Here is a 14,130-nt window from a genome sequence, read left to right as displayed (position 1 = left end):
AGCCAGCATCCACGGGGTGGTACTGAAAGAGGTACCCCAGCACGGTAGACCCGGTTACACAGAGGATAATCCATTTCTCCCATACCTTAATTGGTATGGGAGATATGTGGATGATATTTTGCTAATTTGGCAGGGTGATGTGACTCATTTTTCTAATTTCATATCTTACTTGAATAATAACAAATGTAACTTGCGTTTTACTTGTGGTATTCCAGCAAATGAGGTCCCCTTTCTAGACATGCTTCTCACAGGCAGCAACATAACACATAGGGTTAATACCTCTTTTTACAGAAAAAAACAATTCTGGTAACAGGATCCTGGTGTCTTCAAGCGCACATCCCCGACACACAATTCATGCTATTCCTAGGGGCAAGCTCACTAGAGCGAGAAGAATCTGCTCCAGCGAGGAAAGTTTCCACAAGAGAGCAGTGCTATTACTAGCAGGCTGCTTGTCAGGGGATACAAAAAACCTAACATAAAACACGCACTCAGAAATGTTTTCAAAATCCCACGTTATGAATGTTTTCGGTCCGTCACAGGACCTTCATCAAGTCGTATTTTTTTTTAGGTATTCACCTCACAGCCAATATCTCATCACTAGTACACCCACAAGTGTACACTCTTATGTTGGAATCACAGTAACCATTTTCCCTTAATGACTAAGAATAGTATGGATCGTACCTCCACTGGAATCACCTACAGCTCATGGAGCACCACTGGATAGCATTTCTCCTGTCGTGCTGTTCACCATCACCCTCAGCTATTTGGAACAAGATCATCACCGATGTTATATGACAATTTGTAACTTTGCTATTATGCATCATGTGACACTTCCTATGTTCTAAATTTTCTTTATTTTGTGTATACTTTTAGTTCATGCTAAAGAATGTTCTGGTGAAGGTCCTGTGTTGGATCGAAAACATTCATAACAATTTTTGTCTGGATGCAGAAATAAAAGGAAGCTCTATTTTGCTCAAATACCGAGTGCCAAGTTTATTACTATATTTTGACGGGTTGGACACCTGACTTGATCACCAACAACACTTACTATATAGTACAGTGTTAGTCTATACTATTTGATTTTCCGCATGCGTGCACCTTAGATGATGTCGATTGGAACATTTTCCTACAATGCAACGGAGACAGCCGAAATCCTATCCAAAGTGACTGCTTCTAGTGATTTCCTTCAAATACCCATGCAAGAGATCAAGAACAGGGATCTGGAACGTGTGTCCAAAAGGGCAGTCAACTTGGAATTACATATCATCACATTAGCCGAATATCTTCGTGTGCAACGGATCCCAAGAGGTTTGCGGGTTCCCCTTCAACCCACATTCTTTAGGGACAACAAGGAATACTGTACCAAGTTTGAACATATCCTCAATAAATATTCTGCTGCTCTGATGACACTTACCTTGTCTTACTTGCATCAGAATCTGGACTCGGTGAACTCTCAAATATGTGCAACCGAAAACCAAGTAACAAGCACCATGTCCCAGGAGGCATTTCAAGAACTCAAAACAAAAAATCAGGAAACTTTACGTACACACAGGTCGGACTTGGAGAAGAAGAAAAGGTCCAAATTCCTGAGGGATACCGAAGATTACCTACAGAGTATATCAGTGGCGAGATTCTCAGCGTTTCACCAGATAGTGAAACTCCCTAAGCTCCTCTGACTAACCCGACAGCAGACCCGGTACCTCGAATATTCACACTTCCAATTTTTTAGGGAACAGCCGAGGACGATCAAAAGGAAGACGAGGCGGGGGGGGGGGGCCAATGCCGCCGGGGACTTCAGAAGCCAAATCCAAATGTCGACCAGATCACAGGTAGGCAACTCCCACTGGTGATCAACATCTCCTCAAAGAATTTGGACTTTTAACCCCTTTGAACTCAATATGGACTTACAGAGGTTTTTTCGTAACCTCCGATTACGTGTCCATTTTTCAACACAGACTCCCACGGTGGACCCACCGGTCCAGGGAGCTTCTTCCCTCCTTGAACTTTGTAATCTGGGTCTTCGGACCCCCAGCTCATATATGCCTCTAAAGAACAGTCCACCAGTGGAAATCTTTATCTCTCTGGTTGAAAGGGACATTGATATTTTCAATCGGGATGTTAACCTGGGGAAATGTCATTTTCAGACCAAGCTAGCACCATCAGAAAGATCATCCTTAGATCAACTAGCTTCGGATAAAACGCTTGTTATAAAACCAGCCGATAAGGGTGGGGCCACAGTAATAATAGATAGGACTGACTATTTGGAAGAAGTTTATAGTCAACTTAGTAACACAGAGATTTATAGAGCCATACCACACAATCCGGTTAATAAAATAGCCCAAAAGATCAAAACTGTTGTGGACTTCCATGAGTGTGAGGGCACTATAGATAACAAACTTAGAAATTTCCTTATTAAAACCGATCCGATCACCCCTGTGTTTTACATTTTGCCCAAAATACACAAGAGGTTGTTTAAACCACCTGGACGTCCAATAGTTTCCCTAACTGATTCCATTTTAGCTCCTCCAGCGATAGTACTTGAGAAGATCCTCACATTTCTAGTTAAACTCACTAAATCCTTCATCTTGGACACAAATTAGTTTTTGGGACTCATTAAAGAACTGGGCCCTCTTCCCATCTCCTCAGTACTAGTAACTTGGGATGTTAGTAGTCTGTATACATCCATCACACATGATAAAGGGATGCAAGCCACAGACAGACTCCTCAGTGAAGCTGGTATTGACATGAAAACACAACATTTTTGTGCTGATTTATTAGACCTGGTCCTCAAGGAAAATTACTTCATATTTGAGAATACTTTCTATATTCAACAGCAGGGCACCGCTATGGGCTCGAATGTAGCGCCTCCGTACGCTATCGCCTACATGTCATCCTTAGTGTTGAGCATTCCAATACCGCAAGTATCGGGTATCGGCTGATACTTGCGGGTATCGGAATTCCGATACCGAGATCCGATACTTTTGTGGTATCGGGTATCGGTATCGAAACAACATTAATGTGTAAAACAAAGAATTAAAATAAAAAATATTGCTATACTCACCTCTCCGACGCAGCCTGGACCTTACCGAGGGAACCGGGAGCCTTCTTTGCTTAAAATGCGCGCTTTTACTTCCTTCCGTGACGTCACGGCTTGTGATTGGTCGCGTGCCGCCCATGTGGCCGCGACGCGACCAATCACAGCAAGCCGTGATGTAATTTTCAGGTCCTCAATGCCTAATTCTAGGCATTCAGGATTTTAAAATTACGTTCCGGCTTGTGATTGGTCGCATCGCGGTCACATGGGCGACGCGACCAATCACAAGCCGTGACGTCACGGGAGGCAGGAAACGCGCGCATTTTTAAAATTACGTCACGGCTTGTGATTGGTTGCGTGCCGCCCATGTGACCGCGACGCGACCAATCACAGCAAGCCGTGACGTAATTTCAGGTCCTGATGCCTATTTCTGCATTCAGGACCTGAAATTACGTCACAGCTTGCTGTGATTGGTCGCGTCGCGGTCACATGGGCGGCACGCAACCAATCACAAGCCGTGACGTAATTTTAAAAATGCGCGCGTTTCCTGCCTCCCGTGACGTCACGGCTTGTGATTGGTCGCGTCGCCCATGTGACCGCGACGCGACCAATCACAAGCCGGAACGTAATTTTAAAATTCTGAATGCCTAGAATTAGGCATTGAGGACCTGAAAATTACGTCACGGCTTGCTGTGATTGGTCGCGTCGCGGCCACATGGGCGGCACGCGACCAATCACAAGCCGTGACGTCACGGAAGGAAGTAAAAGCGCGCATTTTAAGCAAAGAAGGCTCCCGGTTCCCTCAGTAAGGTCCAGGCTGCGTCGGAGAGGTGAGTATAGCAATATTTTTTATTTTAATTCTTTCTTTTACACATTAATATGGATCCCAGGGCCTGAAGGAGAGTTTCCTCTCCTTCAGACCCTGGGAACCATCAGGAATACCGTCCGATACTTGAGTCCCATTGACTTGTATTGGTATCGGGTATCGGTATCGGATTAGATCTGATACTTTGCCGGTATCGGCCGATACTTTCCGATACCGATACTTTCAAGTATCGGACGGTATCGCTCAACACTAGTCATCCTTTGAAAATGATTTTGTGTACACCCATCCTCTATTTCAGGCCCACTCAAGAGTTTGGTGTAGATACATAGACAATATCTTCTGCATTTGGGATGGTCCTTTAGAATCGCTCTTACAATTTGACAGGCATCTCAATAGCGTTTGGCCTAAATTGCAATTTTCCATACAACACAACATAGCGTGCATTAACTTCCTGGACACTTTGGTCTGTAAGGACTACAATGGTGAACTATCTATTGATCTATTCATTAAATCCACTGACAGGAACAGCCTACTGCATTATAGCAGTTGTCACCCTTCCTCTATAAAGAACGCCATACCCAAGTCACAGTTTCAACGGGTCAACAGGATAGTTTCAGATGACAATACTAGAAAAATGAGATTGTCTGAGATGCATGACAGGTTCGCTAATAGGGGATATCCACATAGGATACTTGCAAAGGCCAGACAGGAGGGGGCCCCCACCAGGATAAATGATAGTGGAAAACGCATTCCATTTGTCAGTACGTTTCACCCCTTTTCTAATCTAATACAAACTACCATCAGACGTCACTGGAACATACTCAACAAAAGCTATCCTGAGATCTCGGAATTTAAACTGCCCTTTCTGCCCTGCTTCCGCAGGGCAAGCAATTTAAAAGACAGATTAGTCAGGGCTGACATGGGCTCTAAAACCATTGTAGCCAAGCAGACGTTTCTACAGACCCAGAAACAGGGTACTTTCCCTTGCCTTAACTGCCTACAATGTAACAATGTACAAAAGGCCTTAAGGTCTTCCATCCTCACTCTGGTCAAGGAATTCCAATAATAGGTTACTACACATGTGAAGCCTCACAGGGGCGGACCTACTGCCGGTTCAACCGGTGCAGCCGCATCGGGGCCCGGAGGTGGAGGGGGGCCCTCGCAGGCAGGGGCATACAGGGTCCCGGCTTTCTGCTGCTGCTGTAGATCGGTGCAGGCCCCGCACTGTATTAGCAGTGTACATACAAGTGCCGGCCGGCATCCTCCTATTGCAGACAGCAGGCTGTGTGTCTGCTGATCTGACGTCACCTGCACGCCTGTTTCACTCTGCCGGAGAGGAGAGATGAAGGCCATGTGCACACGATGCTGATTCTGATGCGGATTTTTCCGCTGCGGATTTGGAAAACCCGCAGTGCAAAACCACTGTGGTTTTCACTGCGGATTTTCCTGCGGTTTCTTCTGCAGATTCTTCTGCGGGTTTTCAACTGCACTTTCCTATTCGTGCAGGTTGAAAACCGCTGCGGAATCCGCAGAAAGAAGTGACATGCTCCTTCTTTTTTTCCGCAGAGAATCCGCGCGGAATTTTCTGCATCGTGTGCACTGCGGATTTTGTTTTCCATAGGGTTACATTGTACTGTACACCGTATGGAAAACTGCTGCCGGTCCGCAGCGTCAAATCCGCTGCGGATCCGCAGCAAAATCCGCAGCGTGTGCACATACCCGAAGTTAGTAGAAAGCCATGGGGTCCCGGGCAGGAGGTATGTGACGGGCTTCATCTCATTCCTGCTTTCTTATCTGCTTTCTGTAGATCTATCTGTACTGTGAGATTTATTGCACCATCTTAAACTTACAGACAGATAAGGTCCCAGCTCCAGCGTCACCCGATCTGCATGTAAGCTGAAGCTGCAGCAATAAGTCACAGTGATCCTCACCCTGCACTGTGTGACCCTGAGCCCGGCTCCAGGACATCCCACATTATATATCAGATATATATTATAATGTGAGTTCCTGCAGCCTGGTCAGTGCTCAGTGCATATAACACTATATATGTGCACATAGTACAGTGGTGCCAATATACAGTATGGAGCATCATGTGGGGTCATTATATAGTATGGAGCATCATGTGCGGTTATTTTACAGTATGAAGCATCATGTGCGGCCATTATACAGTATGGAGCATCATGTGCGGTCAATATACAGTATGGAGCATCATGTGCGGTCATTATACAGTATGGAGCATCATGTGTGGTCATTATATAATATGGAGCATCATGTGCAGTCATTATACAGTATGGAGCATCATGTGCCATCATTATACAGTATGGAGCATCATGTGCAGTCATTATAATGCATGGAGCATCATGTGGGGCCATTATACAGTATGGAGCATCATGTGGGGCCATTATACAGTATGGAGCATCATGTGCGGTCATTATACAGTATGGAGCATCATGTGCGGTCATTATACAGTATGGCTATAAAGGCACGGATGATTGACCTCGGGGAGACCAAAACACCCAACACCGCGGAGACACCATCACGTGTTTCTCAACGCAGTGATCCAGAACACTGCCCCCATCCCTTATGGGAAATATGCAAATGCCTGGAGAGTAGCTGCGGAGACACCATCACATGTTTCTCAACGCAAGCAGTGAATAGCCAGGCCTTTCCCCGGGAAGGAACAACCACGGGAAGGGCAGCATCCAATAAAGGAAAACATCCAATAAAGGAAAACCACCTATGCCAAGCATGGTATCCTGCCCTTCCCGTGGTTGTTCCTTCCCGGGGAAAGGCCCCCTGTGTGGGGTCGGCCATGAGGTCGGCGATCTTCTGAATCTGGTATCGGAATTCCGATACCGAGTTCCGATATGTTTGCGATATCGGAAATCGGTATCGGAATCCACATTTAAGTGTAAAATAAAGAATTAAAATAAAAAATATTGATATACTCACCTCTCCGGAGGCCCCTGGACATCGCCGCTGGTAACCGGCACCCTTCTTTGCTTAAAATGAGCGCGTTTAGCGCCTTCCATGATGTCACGGCTTGTGATTGGTCGCGGCCGCCCATGTGACCGCTCACGCGACCAATCACAAGCCGTGACGTAATTCTCAGGTCCTAAATTCCTAATTCTTGGAATTTAGGACCTGAGAATTACGTCACGGCTTGTGGCGGTCACATGAGCGGCCGCGACCAATCACAAGCCGTGACGTCATCTAAGGCCCTGAACGCGCTCATTCTTAAGAAGGAAGGCTGCCGGAAAGAAGCAGGGCGCGTCCGAGGGTGAGTATATACCTAATAGGAATATACTCACCCTCGGCTTCTTTCCGGCAGCCTTCCTTCCTAAGAATGAACGCGTGAAGGGCCTTAGATGACGTCACGGCTTGTGATTGGTCGCGGCCGCTCATTTGACCGCCTCGCGACCAATCACAAGCCGTGACGTAATTCTCAGGTCCTAAATTCCTAGAATTAGGAATTTAGGACCTGAGAATTATGTCACGGCTTGTGATTGGTCGCATGAGCGGTTACATGGGCGGCCGCGACCAATCACAAGCCGTGACGTCATGGAAGGCGCTAAACACGCTAATTTTAAGCAAAGAAGGCTGCCGGTTACCAGCGGCGATGTCCAGGGGCCTCCGGAGAGGTGAGTATATAAATATTTTTTATTTTGATTCTTTATTTTACACTTAAATATGGATCCCAGGGCCTGAAGGAGAGTTTCCTCTCCTTCAGACCCTGGGAACCATAGTATCCCATTGCACTGCATTGGGTTTCGTGTTTCGGCCGACCCCGACTTTTTTATAGGATAGGCCGATTTCACTCGACCCGACTTTTGAGAAAGTCGGGTTTCGTGAAACCCGACCCGATCCTATAAAAATAAAAGTCGCTCAACCCTATCCGCAGCTACTCTCTAGGCATTTGCATATTTCCCATAAGGGATGGGGGCAGTGTCCGCCCAGTCTAAATATTTCTGTACCTTGAGGAAGTGTCCGTGAGCAGCCGAGATCCGCCTCCTGATTCTCAATGGTGGGCGGAGACAGAGAAAACGAAAACGCCCACGAAGGAGAGAGCGGGAAAAAGACCCGGAGGAGACCCACGTGGAGGACGCAATGGCTGCCCGCTCAGACCCAGAGTGTGGGGTTGAAGTGGAAAACTCCCCCAGCTACCCGACGGAGGGCAGCGGCCTCACCCCCACAGCTGAAGTGGGTCTCCTGCAACTTGAGATGGAGGATTTAATCGAACAGCTCCTCCAGCTACGGATGGAAACCAAGGCCGCACCCCAGGAGGCGCCAGTGGAGGGACCCCCGACCTCGGTTCCTGCACCGCTGATCGACTGTCCGCTGATGTCTCCACCAACATCACCGCCAGCGGGACCCGCTGCGAGGGAGGACGTTCCACCGGCCGGTAAGTCCGCCGACCCTGCCTCGCTAGCGGTGGACCTGCTGATAGGCCCAGTTGCAGCGCCACCTCCCCCTGGGACCCATCGGCTCCAGCACCTCCTTCCCTGGGACCAAGCCACAGGCATGGAGCACCTCCTGAAGGCCCCGATCTCGCCAGTCACCCTGCCGGGCGTGGTCTATGCGGAGCGCACGGTGTGTCGCTGGGTGAACCCCGGGGCCAACTTTATGGGGTTCCCCGGGGTGGCGACCCAAGAAGGAGAGATGGTGCAGGCCCTGAGCTGGGAGGAGTACCAGGCCCAGCTAGAGCAGCAGTGTGAAGAGAAAGAAAAGGCATACCAGGCCGGGCTAGAGACCCACCACCGAAAAAACTTGGCGGTAAAGGATCGGGCCCGCAAGGACCCCACCACCCATCAGGCCCCGCACAGGCAGGGCATTGTCGTCGCCTTCAAGCTCCGCGGAGGCTGGGGCTTTATTAAAGAGCTAGGCTTGTATGCGGAGGTGTTTGTTAACAGAAGGGATGTGGAGTCCCACCTGAGGGAGGGTCACCCGGCCCGGGACCTCCACCCGGGGGACGAAGTTACTTACACCCGGCACTTCGGGGAGAAGGGGTGGTTCGCTTTGAACGTCCATAAGAAGAATCCCGTGACATCCCCAAATGAGGTGCCCGCAAAGCAGACCCTTGCGGTGAAAACACCCCCTGGTGACCGATCCGCCGCCACTACAAGGGCCACGGTGGCTACTCCAACCAGCACCGTGGTAAAGACCACGACCTGCACCGTTACTACCACCGCCACTGTGGTGGCTGGGAGCTTGGCCGCAGTGGTAGTGGGTGCCCCGGCTGGAATTGAAACCAAAACGGTGGCCACCCAGACCCCTGTCTGGGAGAAGGAGGCCGCCTCCTGCCCAGCCAGAAACTGAGTAAGCAAGAATGCTTCATCATTTGTATATAGTTCACTGTCCGTCTTTCTATGTGTCTTCTTGCTGCTACAACCCGACTAGGGTTAACTCTTAAAGGGATCCCTTAGTTTACCCGGGATCCCTACTTTTGCTTTTGTTTTTGTTTCTCGTTCATCATTGTTGAAAAGAACTGCTGGAACATGAACGCTGCATGATTACAAACTTATTGTAAATAGTTGCACCTTCTTAAAGGTGCCCTCTACTGGTTTTACAAAGAAAAGGACTCTTTGCGAAGAAACTGTTCTTGGAAACAGCACCGGCGTCCTTGCTAAATACGAACTTGCAGCTTGAGAAGTTGCACTACCTCCGAGAGACTTGGTCCCCTCTTAAAGGGGAAGTTTACCAATAGCACTTAAAGTCGAATAATGCTTACATGTTGAAGTTATGTGTAGTTAGCTAGTTAATTGTAAGAAATGTTTAATAATGTGTTAGAGAATGAGGACAGGAAGTGAACCCGTACGGGGTTAGTCGGTGAGTCCTCCTAGGAGCCATACAGAGATGGCTCAGCGATCCGAAACTGAGAGAAGGTTGATAAGTTCTATACTGTGTATAGTAGCAGAAAGGCAGTAGGCCCGGATGAGGAATGGGGCGGTCCGGCAACAGAGCGAGAGGCAGTAGGCCTGGGGCAGATAGACAGGCGGTCCTGCAGATGTAAAGGTGGAAAATGAAGAAAAGTTGATTATCCTTATAGCGTTTTATAAGAAGGTCTTTAGTGGATTCAGCTCATATGTCCTTAAAGGCAATGTTAAATTATTGTTCAGAAATTGCACTAAGTAGAATACCCGGTTGGGTAAGAGAAGTTACTTATAGTATGTTATTTAAAATATTTAACCATGTTTGTAACGTTCAAGTGTCCTCACCTCCCATAAAGGGAAGCTCTGTTCAAATTTACTTATTGTTGCATTTCAAAAATTGTATGTCTTTTTGATGACATGTATTGTTGTTTTCTTCCCAGTCCAGGAGTACTGGATTTAACCGGGGGGGAGTGCAGCGCCCCAGAGTCCTGGTCGTTGCAGTACTGATGCTCCGCCACTTAGGGGGGCTATGGTACGTCTGATGGCACTGAAGGAGTTCACCTGACCAGGTATCACAGACACCAATACACTTCACAGTCTGGCCTCCAGGGGGAGCTAAGGGTGCTATGTATTAGGCCACTCCTCACAATCTGGTAAAACTGGGGGTTAGATAGGAAGTTAGTCAGAAGCTGACTGGGTTGGATCCAGGCAACATCCTGTGGCAGAGGGTGTTGCAGGGGAAGATTCAGGGGGGTCCCTGTCAGGGGTGGGATCCTGACAGAGGCCTAGCGAACAGAAAGAACGTTACGGGACCGCACCTGCACTTCATTGCGGCGGTACCCCAAGAAAGGACAAGAAGCGAGGTTTATTGTGCTGAGTGAGAAACGAGATCAACGCAACAAGGAGAAACACCAGTAGGAGTCGTGCTGTAAGACGAGGCAACATCCTACTGAGGCGCGCAGACGGTGGCCGGAAACGCTGAGGAAGTATTGAGCTCCAGGCCTTACTTCAAACCTACGGCAGGACAGTCAGTTCTAGGCGGGCTGTCTCACCCAAAATCACCTAAGCAGACACAGGGGGCAACATTTGGAGAGGGGCGACTCTAGGGTCTCGGAAGACCTCCGAGCCTACCCGTCATACGGGTGCGTCCTAGCCATATCATCTGGGGGACGAAGAACATCATAATCGAGTTGTGAGGGAACTTCAGAAACAGACACAACAGTTGTGAGGACTATCCCAAAAGCACAGCAGGGAAGGACTACAACACACAAGCGCTAGAAGGTAGGCACAGATTTCCACCTGCAAAGGGAACTCTGGAGGTGCCATCGGACCGGCCGGACTCAGGTAGCCTGGTTAACCGTATTCTGGACTGAGGATCCTGAAGCCTTCAGTAAAGAGGTAAAGAGACTGCAACCTGTTGTCCTTGTTATTCACCGCGACCTGCACCACACCACAACATCCTCACATTCTCAACTTTCACTGGACGCCCCTCAGCAGGGTCATGGACCGGGCCTAGCCACCGTGACAACCCCAGAACTGAGACACAGAGGCCCGGTACCGGGTGCCCCTCGGCCCTGCGGCAGTGGGGGCGCTCCAGATACCATGCTTGGCATAGGTGGTTTTCCTTTATTGGATGTTTTCCTTTATTGGATGCTGCCCTTCCCGTGGTTGTTCCTTCCCGGGGAAAGGCCTGGCTATTCACTGCTTGCGTTGAGAAACACGTGATGGTGTCTCCGCAGCTACTCTCCAGGCATTATACAGTATGGAGCATCATGTGCGGTCATTATACAGTATGGAGCACCATGTGCGGTCAATATACAGTATGGAGCATCATGTGCGGTTATTATACAGTATGGAGCATCATGTGCTGTCAATATACAGTATGGAGCATCATGTGCGGTCATTATACAGTATGGAGCATCATGTGCGGTCATTTTACAGTATGGAGCATCATGTGCGGCCATTATACAGTATGGAGCATCATGTGTGGCCATTATACAGTATTGAGCATCATATGGGGCCATTATACAGTATGGAGCACTGTGTGGCCATGTTTTTTTTTTATAATTATTCTTTATGAAACAGTGTGATCAGCAGTGCTAAATGGGTGTGGTTGGGACGTGGATATGGGTGTGACTAGTTATAAATGGGTGTGGCCAGAGGCGTGGCCTAAAATTTGCCACGCCGCAAACTTTTTCCCCCTTTCCCATCTTCAAAAGTTGGGAGGTATGATGCTGGGCAGGGAGGGGGGCCCAGACACATTTCTTGCACAGGGGCCCAAAGCTGTCAGTGTCCGTAACTGAAGCCTCATATGTAGTATACCTTATAAAGTGTCCTTGCGGTTTAGCCTATGTGGGTGAAACAACTCAGCCAGTAAGGGATAGGATTTCGCAGCATAAATCTACTATCCGCTGTAAAAAAAAACTAATTTGCCCCTACCATACCACTTCCACGAAAAAAAACATAATATCTCACAACTGAGGTTTCAGGTTATGGAGAAAATAGATTCCAACAGGAGAGGCCAAAACAGAATAAAAACCCTCAAGAAAAGGGAAGCATTCTGGATATTTACACTGCAGACCCTTGAGCCAAAAGGGCTCAATAGGGACTATGATGTTTCAGCCTTCTTATAGATATGTCTTGTATACTGTGATATAATGTTTTTTATATTGCATTATATGTGGTTTATGCACCTAATCTCTTCTTCTCTATTTTAGAATCGTTAACCTTTGCACTTCTTATATCGCTGGGCACCGTTGACACTCATCATGGTACAGTATAATCTGTCTTTAAATAAGTACAGGCGCTTTGCTATATGACAATATGGCTTTCTCCCCCATACGGGTCTTCTCACATCCTAGATTAATCCAGTTGTGCCTTACATATTTCCCCCTCTCGCAGTATATTCCATCAGGCATATATACAATAACACTGGCGGGTCACGGCTCAGCCACAGAACTCATTCACTCATTTTTTTTTTCATGGTCACATGACCGCTGTGATGTCATCACAGACCGGGATTTAAACCCGGAAGTACCGCTGCATTACAGCGTTCCCCCCTGCTGCATGGCGCACTCGCACACTGGGACACAGGTAACACAGGGAGACGAGGCTGCGGCCGGACTCCTCTTCAGTTATTATACCTAACTGCTATACAATTTTATTTCCAGCACAGTTCTTTTGCAACAGATTTGCCTTTACCTCTTGCACTGTCCTTGGCTTATGATGCCCAGTTGGTCCACAGGTATATGACACTACTCTGTTTTCTTCTAATACTGCCTTAGGCTACATGTAATTTCCTGTTAATTGCGCTTTCTCCCACATCATGCTCTCTTCCTCATTGCGCTGTTCTCTTCCTGCCCTTCCTTACAGCACATACCCGCTGCAGCAGGTCCCTATAATTTGGACGCTCATGACCACTTACAGAGCACCCCTTCACATCCAGGTACACCATTATTCAGTGACCCCCAGTTAAAAGTTTGCCTTCATCCTTTCACCAGATTACCTCTCATGGGCCCATGCTGGGCACTAGGACACTGATCTATTCTACACCATCTAGGTTAGCGCTGTTACCATAGGTCTTATGATGAGTCTCACGTTTGTTTTCCTCCTATACAGCATAATGGACACCTTTATGCACTGGTATTTATGCTAAGTCGTATTTTTTAGGTATTCACCTCACAGCCATAGCACTCTGCTGTATAGACTCATGTTTCTTCAAGCACTCTCAAAATCTTGCTCGTATTATCTGAGAAACGGTGTATCCTTTATTGTACTTCAATATCTCATCACTAGTACACCCACAAGTGTACACTCTTATGTTGGCATCACAGTAACCGTTTTCCCTTAATGACTAAGAATACTATGGATCGCACCTCCACTGGAATCACCTACAGCTCATGGAGCACCACTGGATAGCATTTTTCCTGTCGTGCTGTTCACCTTCACCCTCAGCTATTTGGAACAAGATCATCACCGAGGTTATATGACAATTTGTAACTTTGCTATTATGCATCATGTGACACTTCCTATGTTCTAAATTTTCTTTATTTTGTGTATACTTTTAGTTCATGTTAAAGAATGTTCTGGTGAAGGTCCTGTGACGGACCGAAAACGTTCATAACCATTTTTGTCTGGATGCACAAATAAAAGGAAGCTCTATTTTGTTCAAATACCGAGTGCCAAGTTTATTATTATATCTATACAGGATTCAGGTAGAACCCACCGGGCGCAGTAAAGACAGTGTGAACAGGCCCTAATGTAAAGCACAGGCATTAGACATTAACTGCTGATCCCTATTATGGCGACTCTACAATTACAGAACTATATATACACATATACACAGATATACACTATACATGTACACATTATGTATACTTTATAAATATAGAAATATACAC

At 47.4% G+C, this 14,130-nt stretch overlaps 1 long non-coding RNA gene across 1 annotated transcript in view; it reads left to right on the top strand.

Moving 5' to 3' along the window:
• Positions 1-13,884, top strand: part of LOC143769296 (uncharacterized) — a 63,602-nt gene extending 49,718 nt beyond the window's left edge. The window contains exons 3-5 of the long non-coding RNA XR_013214331.1: positions 12,448-12,501; positions 13,400-13,490; positions 13,589-13,884. This is a non-coding gene — a long non-coding RNA (uncharacterized LOC143769296). The remainder of the gene's footprint in view (positions 1-12,447; positions 12,502-13,399; positions 13,491-13,588) is intronic.
• Positions 13,885-14,130: the final 246 nt, after the last annotated feature.

This window comes from Ranitomeya variabilis, chromosome 4 (genome assembly GCF_051348905.1).
Source record: "Ranitomeya variabilis isolate aRanVar5 chromosome 4, aRanVar5.hap1, whole genome shotgun sequence".
NCBI classification, from domain to species: domain Eukaryota; kingdom Metazoa; phylum Chordata; class Amphibia; order Anura; family Dendrobatidae; genus Ranitomeya; species Ranitomeya variabilis.
The sequence above is the reverse complement of the archived record's forward strand: the minus strand, read 5'-3'. Positions and strand labels throughout refer to the sequence as shown.